Here is a 15581-nt window from a genome sequence, read left to right on the forward strand (position 1 = left end):
GTTCAAGTAGATATAAGTTGTTCAAAATTGGGGTAATTATTAATCCGATATATAAAATTGTGCTCTAAAGTGAATATAAGTTAAATTTAAACCAACGGTGTTGGTTCTGCCTGCTCTTGGATCTGATAATGGCACCTCTATCACTGCTTCTCTCTTCCTGGCCTTGTGTTGCCACACCAATCGATGGAAGTTTCTAGTGCTTTTCAAACATAGAGCTTCGCCAAACGTTCTCTTTTTCACTTCATACCTCACTATTTAAAGAAACATTGCAACTGGGAGCCTGATCGAATCGGTCTACAAAGTTTACGTTTGTGAAATCCATACTTTCTCTGCAAAGAATGTTTTTTTAAGTCCTTGAAATGATTTTGTTATCATGGCACTGATTTGTGCTTAAAATAGACCTTTTCGGCCGATGTAATGAAGAGCTTCCTGTGAGACGTGCACTCAGCTCTTCGGCGCACTCATTTGATTTTTTCCGGCAAACAAATTTTCAAAACAAACCGCATTTTACGATTCTAATCAGAGCCGGAGTAAGAATTATGTTGGCGTGGTCATTTTAGATCTGAGATCGGCTAAAATTTAAACAATGACAGCTGTTAATACCCAGCCATCATTACTCAGTTTGCCAATAGATGTCAGAAGGACGGATGCCAAAATCGAACTGCCCAAAGATAGATTTCGACGTACCAAGCAAATGGCGATACGTTCTAAATTACTTACGGTTCCGGAGCTGTCGAAGGATTTAAAGTCAGTCGACGATGAAAGTTATGGAAAGTACTCCCCACCAAAACCAACCGAACTTACTGTTATCTGCTCGAACCAACACCGACTAACTATACTCGGCCGTCCAGCGGCGTCACTGTAGCATTCGAATATTCTTAGCCAATCATGCAATACTGCATCCGCGTTTGCCACGTTATGTTCTAACTACAGAGGTAGAGTCTCATTGCATGGTTCTAACTTGTATTGAGTCGAGGTATCGATGCGAACACCATACATACTGATACGATCAAATTATATACAGTATAACGATAAAGAATGTGACGACCTCTGATTTGTTCCTGACCAGGTCACCGCCTCCTCTGCAGCCGTCCCTGCACCCTATTGGCTGGTGCAGCCGTCAATCGCTTCTGCGGTCAGCCCTTTGTTTGAATTAAGCCCCGAGTCAGCGCTGCACAGACTTAGCATAACTTTAAGAAATACACGCAAGAAAACAAAAAAACGAGGAATAAGACAAGTGTTTGCTAATCTTTATTTTCTTATCTTTTACTTCTATTAAACAAATCCGTATGGTTTTGAGGTATTTAATTTTATGGTTGTGGGTTGCGAGGGTTAGCCCTAAATACTGAATTATCCAAATGACCTTTCTTTGCCGATACCTGACTGACTTAAATGGAGGACAATCCCGCCACATTTCACTTCTTTACATTAAGAGGAAATTTTGTTTTTTGTGATGAGTGGTCGAGTCCTTCGACTTTTTACATTCTATACAGTATACAGGCGCCGGCCACTTTATTAGGTACACCTTGCCCGTAGCTGGTTGGACCCCCTTTTGCTTTCAGAACTGCTGTAATTCTTCATGGCATTGATTCAACAAGGTGCTACAAACCTCCCTCAGGGGTTTTGCTCCATACTGGCATGATGGCATCACGCAGTTGCTGCAGATCCATGATGTGAATCTCCCATTCCAGCACATCCCAAAGGTGCTCTCTACTGGATTGAGTTCTGGTGAGTGTGGAGGCCATTCGGGTCACGTGAACTCCTAGTCATGTTCAAGAAACCAGTGGGAGATGATCTGAACTTTGTGACATGGTGTGTTGTCAGGCTGGAAGGAGCCATCAGAAGGTGGCTGTCATAAAGGGGTGGACATGGTCAGCAACAACACTCATTTAAACGATGCCCAGTTGGTACTAAGGGGCCCAAAGTGAGCCAAGAAAATATCCCTCACATCAGCCTGAACAGTTGATACAAGGCATTTCACGTTGCTGACCCGACCATCAGAATGTCACAGCAGAAATTGAGACTCGTCAGACCAGGCGACGTTTTTCCAGTCTTCTGTTGTCTAATTTTGTGTGAATTGTAGCCTTAGCTGTCAGGAGTGTCACCCGGTGTGGTCTCCTGCTGCTGCTGTAGCCCACCTGCTTCAAGGTCTGACGTGTTGCGAGTTCAGAGCTGCTCTTCTGCACACCTCGGTTGTAACGAGAGCTTATTTGAGTTCCTGTTGCCTTTCTCTCAGCTCAGACCAGTCTGACCATTCTCCTCGGACATCCATCCATTATCCAATCTGCTATATCCAAACTACAGGGTCACGTGGGGTCTGCTGGAGCCAATCCCAACTAACACAGGGCAGGAAACAAACCACCGCAGGGCACAGCCACACCCACACAACACTCACTAGGGACAATTTAGGATCGCCAATGCGCCTAATCTGCATGTCTTTGGACTGTGGGGGGAAACCCACGCAGACAAACTCCACATAGGGAGGACCCGGGAAGTGAACCCAGGTCTCCTAACTGCGAAGTAGCAGTACTACCCACTGCGCCACCGTGCCGCCCAACATTTTGGTCCAATGGATATTTTCCCCATTTTCAGACTATTCTCTGTAAAGCCTACAGATAGTTGTGCGTGAAAATCCCAGCAGATCACCAGTTTGTGAACTACTCAGACCAACAACCAGGCCACGTTCAGAGTCACTTCAGTCGCCTTTCTTCCCCATTCTGATGGCTCCGTTTGAACTCCAGCAGGTCGTCTCGACGAGGTCTACACGCCGAAATGCATTGTGGTGCTGCCATGTGATTGGCTGATTAGAGATTTGCGTTAGAACAGGTGTACCTAATAAAGTGGCAGGTGAGTGTATTTTATTGTAACGGGTGCCGCACAAGCCAAGCGAAACAAAAACAAATTAACTCCTCAGCATCGGGTGTTGTTTCCAGATGCACACCATCTTAAATTCTCCTTCAATGAAAAAATGCAGTCTTCGCAATCTCAGAAAGGCGCTATATACATGACTTTAATTATTATTATTATTATTATCGTGCAATTTAAAGTTCAGATCACTCCGCGATTGCACCTCAATTTTGAACTTCTGCCTTCACTCTTAAAACCAAGTGATCCATTTTTATTTCTAAGATTTTCGTTATTTCCTTTTTTTTGCCAACCACTAGCATTTCTATTTTTTTCCCCTTATTGACTCCTCGTCCGGTAAGGAGCACGGCCCCTCCGCTACATACGTGCTTCTGAAAGTTCGACAGTACAAACGTGTGCCCAGTTGCGTTTTCCTTGATTATGGTTTTCATTCTGTTTAACTCTGACGCGTCACGGGACTGCAAAATGCACGCGGCCGCCGTCGGGTTGTCACGTGATCTCTTTGGCAACGGCAATGCTTCGGGGCACCGCGCGTCCTCATTGGTTAAGATTAGTGATGGGAAGTTCGGATCATTTTACCGACTCGGACTTTTGAGTCTCGTTCAGCAAAATGAACGAATCCTTTTTCGAGTCATTTCGTTCATTTCAGCAAAATATATTTAAAATGTTACCTGTTACCTCGCTAACACATCTACTGCTTACACAAATGTTGATCACACTACAAACAAGACAAAACTATAATGCTATAAGAAACAGAAAATATTAATTCATTGCTTACCTGGGTCTTTAGTCTATGATTCGCTCACCTCGCCTCTTATCTGACAAGTTTTCGGGTTTGAGTCGTTCATTCATCACGTGACAGCCCCATAAGCTTAACCCTATGCAGTCTGAGCCGGAAAGAGAATTAATTAGTTCATTCCTCGAGTCTTTCGAGTCGTTCGTTCTTTTGTCACGTGACCACTTACCGGCTCAGTACCTCAGTCAAATACTAACGTAAAATTCCATTTGTTGTATGTTGGGTCATATTTAGAAATTATCATGAAATTATCAAAAATATCTAAAACGCGTTTTCTTATAAATAAAAAAGGTCTGTCAATTTCTGTCACTATGATTTTGTTACTGTTTCTTGAGGATCTGTGGTGTGTTATTTTATAAATAAATAATCCTGTTACAAATAAATTATTGATTAATTTGTCCTTTTATTGTCTTTGTCTATCAGTAAAGTAAACAAACACTAGGCTATATAATAAAATAATCCAAGCCTACAATTACAAAGTACTTATAGTTAATAATCGTACACTATTCTATAGCAGTGTTCATTTATACTCCAATTTTGAGTTTCCTGGTATAATAATTGTTTTTCCTATGAAGACTTAACATATTGATCTAATATTTGTATAAAAAGATTGGTCAAAAAGGACATAATGACAAAGTAAAAGCAAATAACATTTTGAATTTGAATGAATAAGGTTAGTTTAAAATATTAAGGTTATGATAACTTAAACTTCAAGTTGTAACCCAAAATTAAATAAAAACTGGAGAGTTAAAATCATTTACAATCCAACATACAACAAATGGAATTTTACGTTAGTATTTGACTGAGGTACTGAGCCGGTAAGTGGCCACGTGACAAAAGAACGACCAACTCGAAAGAGTCGAGGAATGAACTAATCGATTCTCTTTCTGGCTCAGACTGCATAGGATAAGCTTATGGGGCTGTCACGTGATGAACGAACGACTCGAACCTGAAGACTCGAGAGATGAACTAATCAATTCTGTTTCCGGCTCAGACTGAGTTGGTTAAGCTTATGAAGTTGCGCAAATGAGCATGCGCGACTGAACGAATCACTCCCACGAGACGACTCGTTCTTCCCGAGTCACATTAAAGATTCGTTCAAAATGAACGAATCGTTCAAGAACGACCCATCACTAGTTAAGATTCTTGTGACCGCGGGTCAGCCTGTGTGTGTGCGCGCGCGTGTCTGTGTGTGTGTGTGTTGGAGTTAAGCCCATTTCCTTTGTGTTAAACATGGCCGTGTCGCCGATGTTCAGTATCTCTTAGTGCATACATTTTAATAAGTCAGCGGTGAAGTCGGTCGAAAATCGGGCAGTCAGGTGGCGTCCCACATTTTTTGTTCGGTTCTTTGCTCTTTCTCTCTTTTTTGCTCGTCAGGATTGCGTCCTCATCTCCCGGTATTTTAAGCTGTCGTCGGGGACGTGGTCCTTATCACCTCCTTATCCTGCAAGTGTTGGAAAGGAACGTTGGGGTAATGCAACAAGATACAGTGGTGTGCAAAAGTATTACCCCCCCCCCCTCCCAAAAAAAAAAGAATGTTTTTCTGCCTGACAAAACATTTATCCACACATTTATCCATTCAGTTTTTTTAATGTGATCTCTTCTGCTGTCACAATCCATTTCCAAAGTCAAAGTAAACCATTTCTGTGCATTCTTAACTGAAGACGGAAAAACTCCAAAGTTCATGTTTGCCTGAGTATTTTAACCTCTGTGCTTTGGAAGTTCCAGATTAACAAAAATGACAAATGAATCACAGTCACAATTAAATTTCACAGTCCTAATTAAACATAATGAGGTCCTACTTGTGAGTTCTTTCTACCACTTTGGATACAAAAAACAAGAACCCTCTGTAGTCTTTGTTGGACAGTCACTGCACAAATGAAGACCAAGGAGTGGAGGTGAGAATCAAAGTCCTTGAAATGCACAAGGCAAAGCAAAGTTTGACTGTGCCATTGCGCACCGCTGGGTCCGTCAGCTCATCCCAGCAACCCGACTCTTACTAGAATGCCTACCCGTCCCTCAAAATTCAACATCAGAGCGAGACGTCGACTAAATAATCCAAGTGTCACTCTCAAAAGTCTGCAATGCTCTTTGGCTGAAAATGGATTGAAGGTGCTAGGCCGGAGGGGGGGGGGGGGGGGGGGGGGTTCGTTAGGGGGTCCAGAATTTCAAGAGCTGTCCATTAAACAGGCCGCTATGGGAGGGGAGCGAGAAAGAAGGTCTAAACAGCATGAGAGCTAAGGTGTGGGAGAAGGTTTTACAGTAGGACAAAAAAGTATTTAGTCAGCCACCAATTGTGCAAGTTCTCCCACTTAAAAAGATGAGAGAGGCCTGTCATTTTCATCATAGGTCTACCTCAACTTTGAGAAACAAAATGAGAAAAAAAAATCCAGAATATCACATTGTCTGATTTTTGAAGAATTTATTTGCAAATTATAGTGGAAAAAAAGTATTTAGTCACCTACAAACAAGTCAAACAGTCACACTCTAAACTCCACTATGGCCAAGACCAAAGAGCTGTCAAAGGACACCAGAAACAAAATTGTAGACCTGCACCAGGCTGGGAAGACTGAATCTGCAATAGGTAGGCAGCTTGGTGTGAAGAAATCAACTGTGGGAGCAATTATTAGAAAATGGAAGACATACAAGACCATTGATAATCTCCCTCGATCTGGGGCTCTGCGCAAGATCTCACCCCGTGGGGTCAAAATGATCACAAGAACGGTGAGCAAAAATCCCAGAACCACACAGGGGGACCTAGTGAATGACCTGCAGAGAGCTGGGACCAAACTAACAAAGGCTACCATCAGTAACACACTACGCCGCCACGGACTCAAATCCTGCAGTGCCAGACGTGTCCCCCTGCTTAAGCCAGTACATGTGCAGGCCCGTCTGAAGTTTGCTAGAGAGCATTTGGATGATCCAGAAGAGGACTGGGAGAATGTCATATGGTCAGATGAAACCAAAATAGAACGTCGTGTTTGGAGAAGAAAGAATGCTGAGTTGCATCCAAAGAACACCATACCTACTGTAAAGCATGGAGGTGGAAACATCAGGCTTTGGGGCTGTTGTTCTGCAAAGGGACCAGGACGACTGATCCGTGTAAAGGAAAGAATGAATGGGGCCATGTATCGTCAGATTTGGAGTGAAAACCTCCTTCCATCAGCAAGGGCATTGAAGATGAAACGTGGCTGGGTCTTCAGCATGACAATGATCCCAAACACACCGCCCGGGTAACGAAGGAGTGCCTTCGTAAGAAGCATTTCAAGGTCCTGGAGTGGCCTACACAGTCTCCAGATCTCAACCCCATAGAAAATCTTTGGAGGGAGTTGAAAGTCCGTGTTGCCCAACTACAGCCCCAAAACATCACTGCTATACAGGAGATCTGCATGGAGGAATGGGCCAAAATACCAGCAACAGTGTGTGAAAACCTAGTGAAGACTTACAGAAAACGTTTGACCTCTGTCATTGCCAACAAAGGGTATATAACAAAGTGATGAGATGAACTTTTGTTATTGACCAAATACTTATTTTCCACCATAATTTGCAAATAAATTCTTTAAAAATCAGACAATGTGATTTTCTGGATTTTGTTTTTCTCATTTTGTCTCTCATAGTTGAGGTAGACCTATGATGAAAATTACAGGCCTCTCTCATCTTTTTAAGTGGGAGAACTTGCACAATTGGTGGCTGACTAAATACTTTTTTGCCCCACTGTAGGCGCCGATGAGACCAAAGTAGAACTTTCTGGCCCGACTTCAAAGAGGGATGTGTGTGGCATAAAACTAACACTGTCCAGGCCTGAAGAAACACCAGGCCTACAGTGACATCTGGTGGTGGTGGGTGGTGGCAACATCAGGCTATGGGGATTTGCTGGGACTGGGAATGAAGGGACAATGGATGGACACAAATATCACACAATATTACAAGAGAACTTGCTCCAGTTTGCTATGAACCGACGACTCTGGAGAAGATTCGTCTTCCCACATGACAAGGACCCAGAGCAACACCTGGAATGGCTCGAAAACAGAAAGGTGACTGTTGTGGAATGGGCCAAGTCAGAAAGAATCTGTGGCACTCTTTGAAAAGTGCTGAAGAGAGGCACCAACCCCATCAACCGAGGGGGTCTGTCAAGAAGAATGGGGAAGAATCACAGTATGCGGAACTGGGACTCACGGACACACCCCAACAGAATAAAGGCTGGTACTGCAGCAAAGGGCTTCTGCACAAGATATGAAGGTGAAGGGCCTTTGAATACTTAGGCAAACCACAAACTTTGGAGTTTGTGTTCTTCAGTCAAACATCTACAGAAAATGCTTCATTTGGACTTTGGAAATGTATCGTGACAGCAGAACAGTACATATTGAAAATGCAGAATACATACATACAGTATGTGGATAAATGTTTTGTCATGCACAAAATCAGGATGACTTTCAAGGGGGTGGGGGTGGGTGTGATTACTTTTGCACACCATTGTATTTAAGCCTTAAACAGAACCATTTTATGAAAGAACTTTCTTTCCGTTTCTTTTTATGTGTATTCTCATTTTTTCTCTTTATTGTCATGGGAACTGTTTCTGCTTATTAAACAAAGATACTTGGACTCTGGATGTACTGTATCACTTATTGCCTGAATCACTCTATAAAGTAAGCCAAAGCTGCTGAATTCTAGTAGCTTTGGACAAACGCAGTTACACCCGGGACCCTGGAACCATAGAGCTGCATGTGAAATGGGAACCCAAGAAGAGAAGAGTTTCACACGGCGCAGGGCCTTGGCCAAAAGGTGATGACACGGAGGCAAAACGCGCCCACATTAAACAGGAGGACCGTGAGTGGGGAGGCGTCCGAAGACTTCTGTGTGAAGTGATGTTGAAAAGGCGGGTTGAGTTGGGTGGCAGCAGGGGTAGAGCAGGAAAACGTTGGAGGAGGATGCAGCGTGGGCACAAAGGGCAGAGCTGGTGTCCTGGTGGGACAAATGCATCGCAATGGTGAGTATCCAGATCTGTCGATTTACTTTTGGAGGAGCGGAGAAGAACAAACAGGTGGAAGGAAAGGATCAGTTCATGGAGGGGTGTGCTTTGGAGGCAATGTGGTGACAGAGCTGTGTGTGACATCACTGGGGTCTTTGCCTGATGGCCTCTATAATGGAGGAAGAGGGAAAGCAACCTCTAAGACAGTGGTTCTCAAACTGTGGGGCAGGCCCCCCTAGGGGGGGCGCGAAGATGTGAAAAAAAGAAAACAAGAATTGAAAATATGAAAAATACATCTATTGAAACCAAAACAAATTAACTTAAACTTCATTCTCATACTAGAAAAATAAATATAGGGTTAGATAAATGCTGATAAAAGTTAAGTAGGTATAATAAAATATGCATCTATGATATATCATTAATTTAAAAAAAAACTTTGTATTTGTGGGCTCCTTTCAAAAAAACATTAGGGGGGCGCGATTAAAACAGTTATGAAAATTTGGGTCGCAAACACTTAAAGGTTGAGAAACACTGGTTTACCACATATCCAGAAGTCGTGAGCTGGCTTTATCCTAACTACTAAATTATAATTAGAGTTCCCGGATTCTAAGCTGGTGTACTTATGGTTTAGGTCGTGTCGACTCCGATGTGCTTTTCTCCTCCTGGAGTCGTCTTTCTCCGGTACCATGAAAGGAGGATAAGTGCACTTTGACTTCTTTTGTTTAGGAGCTCTTGTCCTTTTTTTCTTTAGCAGAATCATTTATGTTGATGTTTCAAACACCACAAACCTCGTTTGCACACATACATTGTACATCTGTTGGGTAGTCGATGCTCAGTCGACTCCTTTCTTCATCAAGATGGATGTGTGGCTTTGTGTGTGGTCGATTTCTTGCTCCCGCACCTTGCTTTACTTTAAGGTCTGGACTGGTGGTACCCTCATCTAACTCCGGCACTGATGGACTTTCACTCGCTACAGTCTAGCATTGCTTACCCTTTAGAATAAAAGGGATCACTCTGGTCTTTGTTAAGACTTGTTGTCCTGCCATGGAGCAGAGTTACAGTCAGGCTGAGGTCACTGATCCTACAGACCTGGGGCCTCATGTATAAACGGTGCGTACGCACAGAAATGTTGCATAAGGATGTTTCCACTTTCAAATTGCGATGTATAAAACATACACTTGGTGTAAAGCCACGCACATTTCCACGGTACCTCATACCATCATACGCAATTTCTCTACTCGGTTTTGCAGACTGGTGGCACCCAGCATCAAAGCAGTGCTACTGTTCCTGTGTGGTTTATCATTCTTTTTCAGATCCACGTCCCTGATGCGGCTTTATAAATACATTGAAATTAACTGCATATTGTTTATTAGTTTAATGCATCTGATTGTAATTAACCAATAACAATATAATGGTCCACAGAATGGTCAAACTATTCCAAATACCATAACTGCTTTAGCATTGTCACTCTCACTGCACCTTCTTCTTCTTCTTCTTTCAGCTGCTCCTGTTAGGGGTTGCCACAGCAGATCATCTTTTTCCATATTACTCTCACTGCACCACTCGGAGTATTTATATCACTGTATCTGAGTGTGAATCACAGATCTACAGCGATCGGAAAGAGAATTATCAGGATACAGCACTTGCTGCCTCAGCCATGCTGCGTATTGAACTGCTCTCATGTGGCAATCGCTTCAGAGCCTCTCCTGTACGGACCTCGCGTTTCAGAAACAGTTTCATCCCAAGAACTCTAAACGCACTCAGTCAGTCCATCAAGTGCTCCTTGTAGAACTGTTTGGACTTGCAAGTTACTGTGAGGTAATTGTACTTAGGATACAGTTATAATATTGCACAACCTGAGCCACTTTATAAAGCGCGTATTTACACATGATGAGGATATCATTTTTAAGATGAAATGCAGCAAAATATGTTGATTATATTATACAGATAAAAGCACTGTATGCTTCACTGCGACAGGCATGAATGATAGAATAATTAAACATGTACTTTGAAGATATTTCGATGTTCCTTAGAAGTTTTGAAGAATTGGCATTATAAGCTTACAGATGGCTTAACGTCTATTACAGAGCTGATTGTGTGGTGATTGGGTATTTGGAGAAAGAAAAGGAAGGACAGGAATTGGAGGTTAGTACGTTTGAAAGAGACAGAACTGCAGGGGCGGCCTTAGGCATGTACAAAATGTGCATCTGCACAGGGCGGCCACGCCAATATATATTGAATACTAGCAAAATACCCGCACTTTGCAGCGGAGAAGTAGTGTGTTAAAGAGGTTATGTAAACATATATATACTTATACATATATACATATATATACATATCAACATGTACACATATCTACATATATATACATATATATATCTACATATATATACATATATATACAATGTCGCAGGTGGCCAGGATTATTACCTGGCCGGGACGCCAGAAAGGACCGGAAGGTGGCAAGAATAACTTCTGGGCCACGAGGGCACAACTGCCACGGAGCAGGAGAGGACCACGGGAAAGGAGAATGAAGTATCGGACTTGTTGGGACCCGTGGCCACCGCCTGGGGGCGCTTTACACCTCATGGGACCCGGATGTTGTTACTTCCGCCACACTCTGCAAGATGGCGGAGGGATCAGCCAGGGATGCCCGGAGTGTTTCCGGGTCAAAGGGCAGCACTTCCGCCACACCAGGAAGTGCTGCAAGATGGACGTCATCAGCCACCTGGAGCACATCTGGGCAGAGATAAAAGGGGCCGACTCCTTACAGTCATTGAGCTAGAGTCGGGAGTGGGAGAAGGACGAAGCTCCCAGGAGAAGAGGAAAGGAGGCCAAGGTCATTGAGAAGACTTGATCAAGGGTGATTATTGCTTTGTGCTTTGTGTGGAGTGAGGATTTGTGTTTATTTAATGTTTAATAAACTTGTGCTTTTTATAAAGATGTGGTCTCAGACTGGTGGTGTCCGGGCAACTATCACAATGGCGCCCGAACAGGGACCTTCTGCTTGCTACCAAGTGGGGGACCCACTAAATAAATTTTTTGTGAGCTGCCCGGTACCTCAGTCGGCCACACACACGTCCGGAATGGAGACGGTCCACACTCGCACCGCGGACGTTCCGCGAATCGCCCTGAAACCGTCAGACCCAAGGGGGTTGAGAGGTGCCAGCCAAGGCAGAAGAGAAGGGGATTCCCCAGCACTAGTCGTCGCCGGAGGGACTGCTATAGGCACAAGCACTGACACATCAGGAGAAGCTGACCTGGTGCCGCGTCACTGGCTGGAGTGTGCCTATCCTGTCCGCGAAGCCGGGACGGCATCGCTAGGTGAAGGGGAGGATCCGCCGCGTCTCAGGAAGCCGAGGCAGGCTGGCTGCAAGGAGACGCACACACGCCTTGGGAGAATGGAGCAGATGGCCGAAGACCGGAAGTCCCGCCCCGTGACAGGCGAGGGATTGGATGACGTGTGTCATGTGCCCGTCATAGATTGGATGAAGACGGGACAGGCGAACGTCCATCTCGAGCGAGGGGAGGGTCCGGTGGAACCCAGAAGAAGGCTCCAGTGTGTACAGCCGGTGAGTAGGAATGATTTAAATCCTCCACTGGCTGATACTATGTTTTTACCTGCAGCCAAAAAGGAATCGGAGACGATGCTTCGATTAGCGCACGTACACACGTATACACACACACATATACATATACACATACATACATAGTGCGTTGTAACAGAAATATATACCTTTATTTTTACTTCCTTAACTTGTGGAGGGTGTATCTTGCAGCAAAGCCCTAAGTTTTTTCGTGAAAGCCCGTTTGAGTCAATAAGTCTTAAAAACAGGTGTAAAGATATTGACAATAAGCTACGCAAACCCACCAAGACATGGAATCATTTAAATCAAGGCACTGCGCTACCTTCTTCCAGATCGGCCCCAAGGCGTTCATATTTTTCCAAAGCAGTTCTGGTCTCCATTGGCATCTGTAGCTGAGTCGAAAAACACCATCCCATACTATTAGTTAACGATTAACACATTTCTATATGTATTGTAAGCATACAAGACAACTGATAATATGTTGCGCTTATTTATCTGGTGTACCGACATTTTTGCGCGTTTAACGGCTGAAATCCAACGTGGTTTTTGCCCTTCAGAATGAAAACAGTTTGCATTTACCTTTTAATAAAAGGCGAGCTTTTAAGCCTGAGAAATCACCCCATAAATGCACACGTTTAATTGCACGTGTTAATATGTATGCTTACACAGTATTAAAAGACACTCAACAATTAACGTCATTTACCTTCGTTCCCGCGTTTGAGTCATGCTGTAAATTCTTACTGTGAAATATAATTGACAAATAATTTGGTGAATGAACTTGTGAAGAAGGTGGAGCTGGAGTATTACGTCACTTCATTAACGAAAACGCCGTGATGTGCGGAAGGGCGGAGGGAGTGTGGGGGTTGACGGAGAATGTTTTCTTCAGTGCTCTTTGGGGCTCTTCCTTGTTTTCAGTTCACGTGATTACATAGGAGGCGTGATGACGCGATACGCGACTCCGCCTCCTCCATTACAGTATATGGACAAAAAAGAGGTTCCAGTTATGACGCGTAGAATTTCGAAATGAAACCTGCCTAACTTTTGTAAGTAAGCTGTAAGGAATGAGCCTGCCAAATTTCAGCCTTCCACCTACACGGGAAGTTGGAGAATTAGTGATGAGTGAGTGAGTGAGGGCTTTGCCTTTAATTAGTATAGATAAAACAGAAAGAGAAAATAACGACACAGCTAAAAACGCAGCAGCAAATTTCAGCAAAAGTTAAACGCTTGTGTCATGAGCACGAGGCGGCTATGCAGTGTCCGCAACGGATGTGGCCATCCGCCATGCATAAGATAACCGTATTGAAATTGGCGGGCAAAGGGGCAAACGATTCTTTCTCTGCCCAGGGCCGCCATGAGCCTAGAGCTGCCCCTGAGCACTGCTGCAATAAATTATTTCATCAAAGGTCGCACACAATCACTGCACCACCGTGTTCCCGTGTTTAATAACATGCTTTAACTCCTATCATCATGAAAATTATATCACGTATCCATCTCAGCATTTTAATGATTCAGAGAGCAGTAATATTACGAACGTAATGGATTCTGTGTCCTGTCGGAGTAAGAGCACGTAGTGATTCACACACATAGAGCACATAGAAGATCAAATACACAACAAAGCATTTAACGTGCTACTTTAGTTACGATGGGATTTGAGAAACTAGTAAATTAAACGATTTTAAGATGAAGTTTATGATGTTCTACTTTAGTGACAAAATAAACTACGTGATTAAAGTGGAAATTTCGAGATTAAAGTTGACATTTCATGCTTTTTTCCCCGACTGTGTGCCTATTTTTTTTCTCTGTACCCTAATAACCTTTCATATGACACTCAGACGGTGAGCTACGACTCTCCTTTTCACGCCGACTTTGATATGTGACAACTTCTTTATTTCGGGCACTGTGCGACTTTGTGAACTTGAGCTTTCGAGTTTCTCTGACACGCTACATCACTCGATCAACTTTCTTTTGTTGCTGATATAACTGTTTAATCCAACAAATAGAAGAATTTCAGCGAATACCAAACGGAGGCAAAGAAAAACGTACTATTTTCCCTCGTACTTTTGCCATTGCCTTTTCACAGAACGCTGGGCTTAAGGCCTATTTATATTGATATGCATATTCAAAGAGGCGTAATCCTGGGAGGAGTTGGGGTGGGACAGCAGGCGCGTGCACGTGTGTTTATTTCCACGCTGAGCCAGATTTATGGAGCGGAAGAACGTGGAAGTTTGCGTATGCACAGATTCCTGTATCTGGATTTTTCTGTGCGTATGCACATTTCGGCTTTGTGCTTACGTCATGTTAAAGTGCGAATTCTACGCATGGCGTTATGCATGAGGCCCCTGGTGCTTGCAGTGGGCTCTAAAGGTGGGAGTGGACATGTTGCAATGGTTTCCTGAGTACAGAAAAGCCTGGCCTTTTAGTTAAAAACTGCTACAAAGGTTTGTCACTCCATGAAGGTTGCTAATCATTGAGTGATGGCTTTTTGTTCCTTGAAAAGAAGACATCTCTGGCTGTAAGTCTGCTTGTGATTGATCAGTCTGAGCAGACGAGACCCCAAAACTAAAATCCAATGAGATCCTACGGCGAGAGCTGACACTGGAGATGAAGTTACGAGGGTCTGGCAAGCTGCTTCTTAAGCCCCAGAATTTGTGAGCCAAACCATGAGAAAAACAAATAGGCGACGCCAGTCTCTCCTGCATTATTCACTATTTAATGTCAGAGCACTGGTGCAAAGATCAGTTCCTGTATGAAAGTACATTGTTCAGAGTCTGAAGTAGCTGCTTGTCCTTCAAACTGATTGCCGCTTTCACAACACCATTTGATTTCTCTGAGGAGTTAACATCTCCCAATGGCTTATCATCAAACAGGAGTGAACTCCACTCTTTGGACTTGACGTGATGCTGTACTGAAGTTGGAGTTACAGAAATGGCTTAGTGTAGTCACTGAGTCATTCCTAACAAAACTTCCTTTTGTAATTCACGGTGGGTTATACAGATTGGTAGGATATCAAAATGGGCCTGGAAGTTCTTGTTTCATTAGTTCTATGGACCCCTGAGTTTGTTGGTTTATCCCACACCTGGCATATTGTCCACTGTATTTTTTTTTTTGGTACTTTTTGATTTTTTATGTCTTCACTTTCCAGTGTGAACTCTTCTGTGCTCCCAAAGAAAGCTGATGCAGGAGAGTCGCTTGCCATATTCAGAACAGCTATGGGGTTTAGCACCAGTATGAATTTGTTCATGGCTACAAATGCCACTGTTGTATAAGAATCGTTTACCACATTCAGGATAAAAATAAGATTTCCTCACAGTAAAAAAAAAAAAATGAAAATCTTCGAGGTTTATAAAGACTTATGCTGTGTGGG

At 43.4% G+C, this 15581-nt stretch overlaps 1 pseudogene; it reads right to left on the reverse strand.

Moving 5' to 3' along the window:
• Window positions 1–14371: 14371 nt before the first annotated feature.
• The window catches only part of LOC114641552 (zinc finger protein 420-like), a 75389-nt pseudogene continuing 74179 nt past the window's right edge, over window positions 14372–15581 (reverse strand).

Source organism: Erpetoichthys calabaricus, chromosome 5 (assembly GCF_900747795.2).
Source record: "Erpetoichthys calabaricus chromosome 5, fErpCal1.3, whole genome shotgun sequence".
NCBI lineage: Eukaryota > Metazoa > Chordata > Cladistia > Polypteriformes > Polypteridae > Erpetoichthys > Erpetoichthys calabaricus.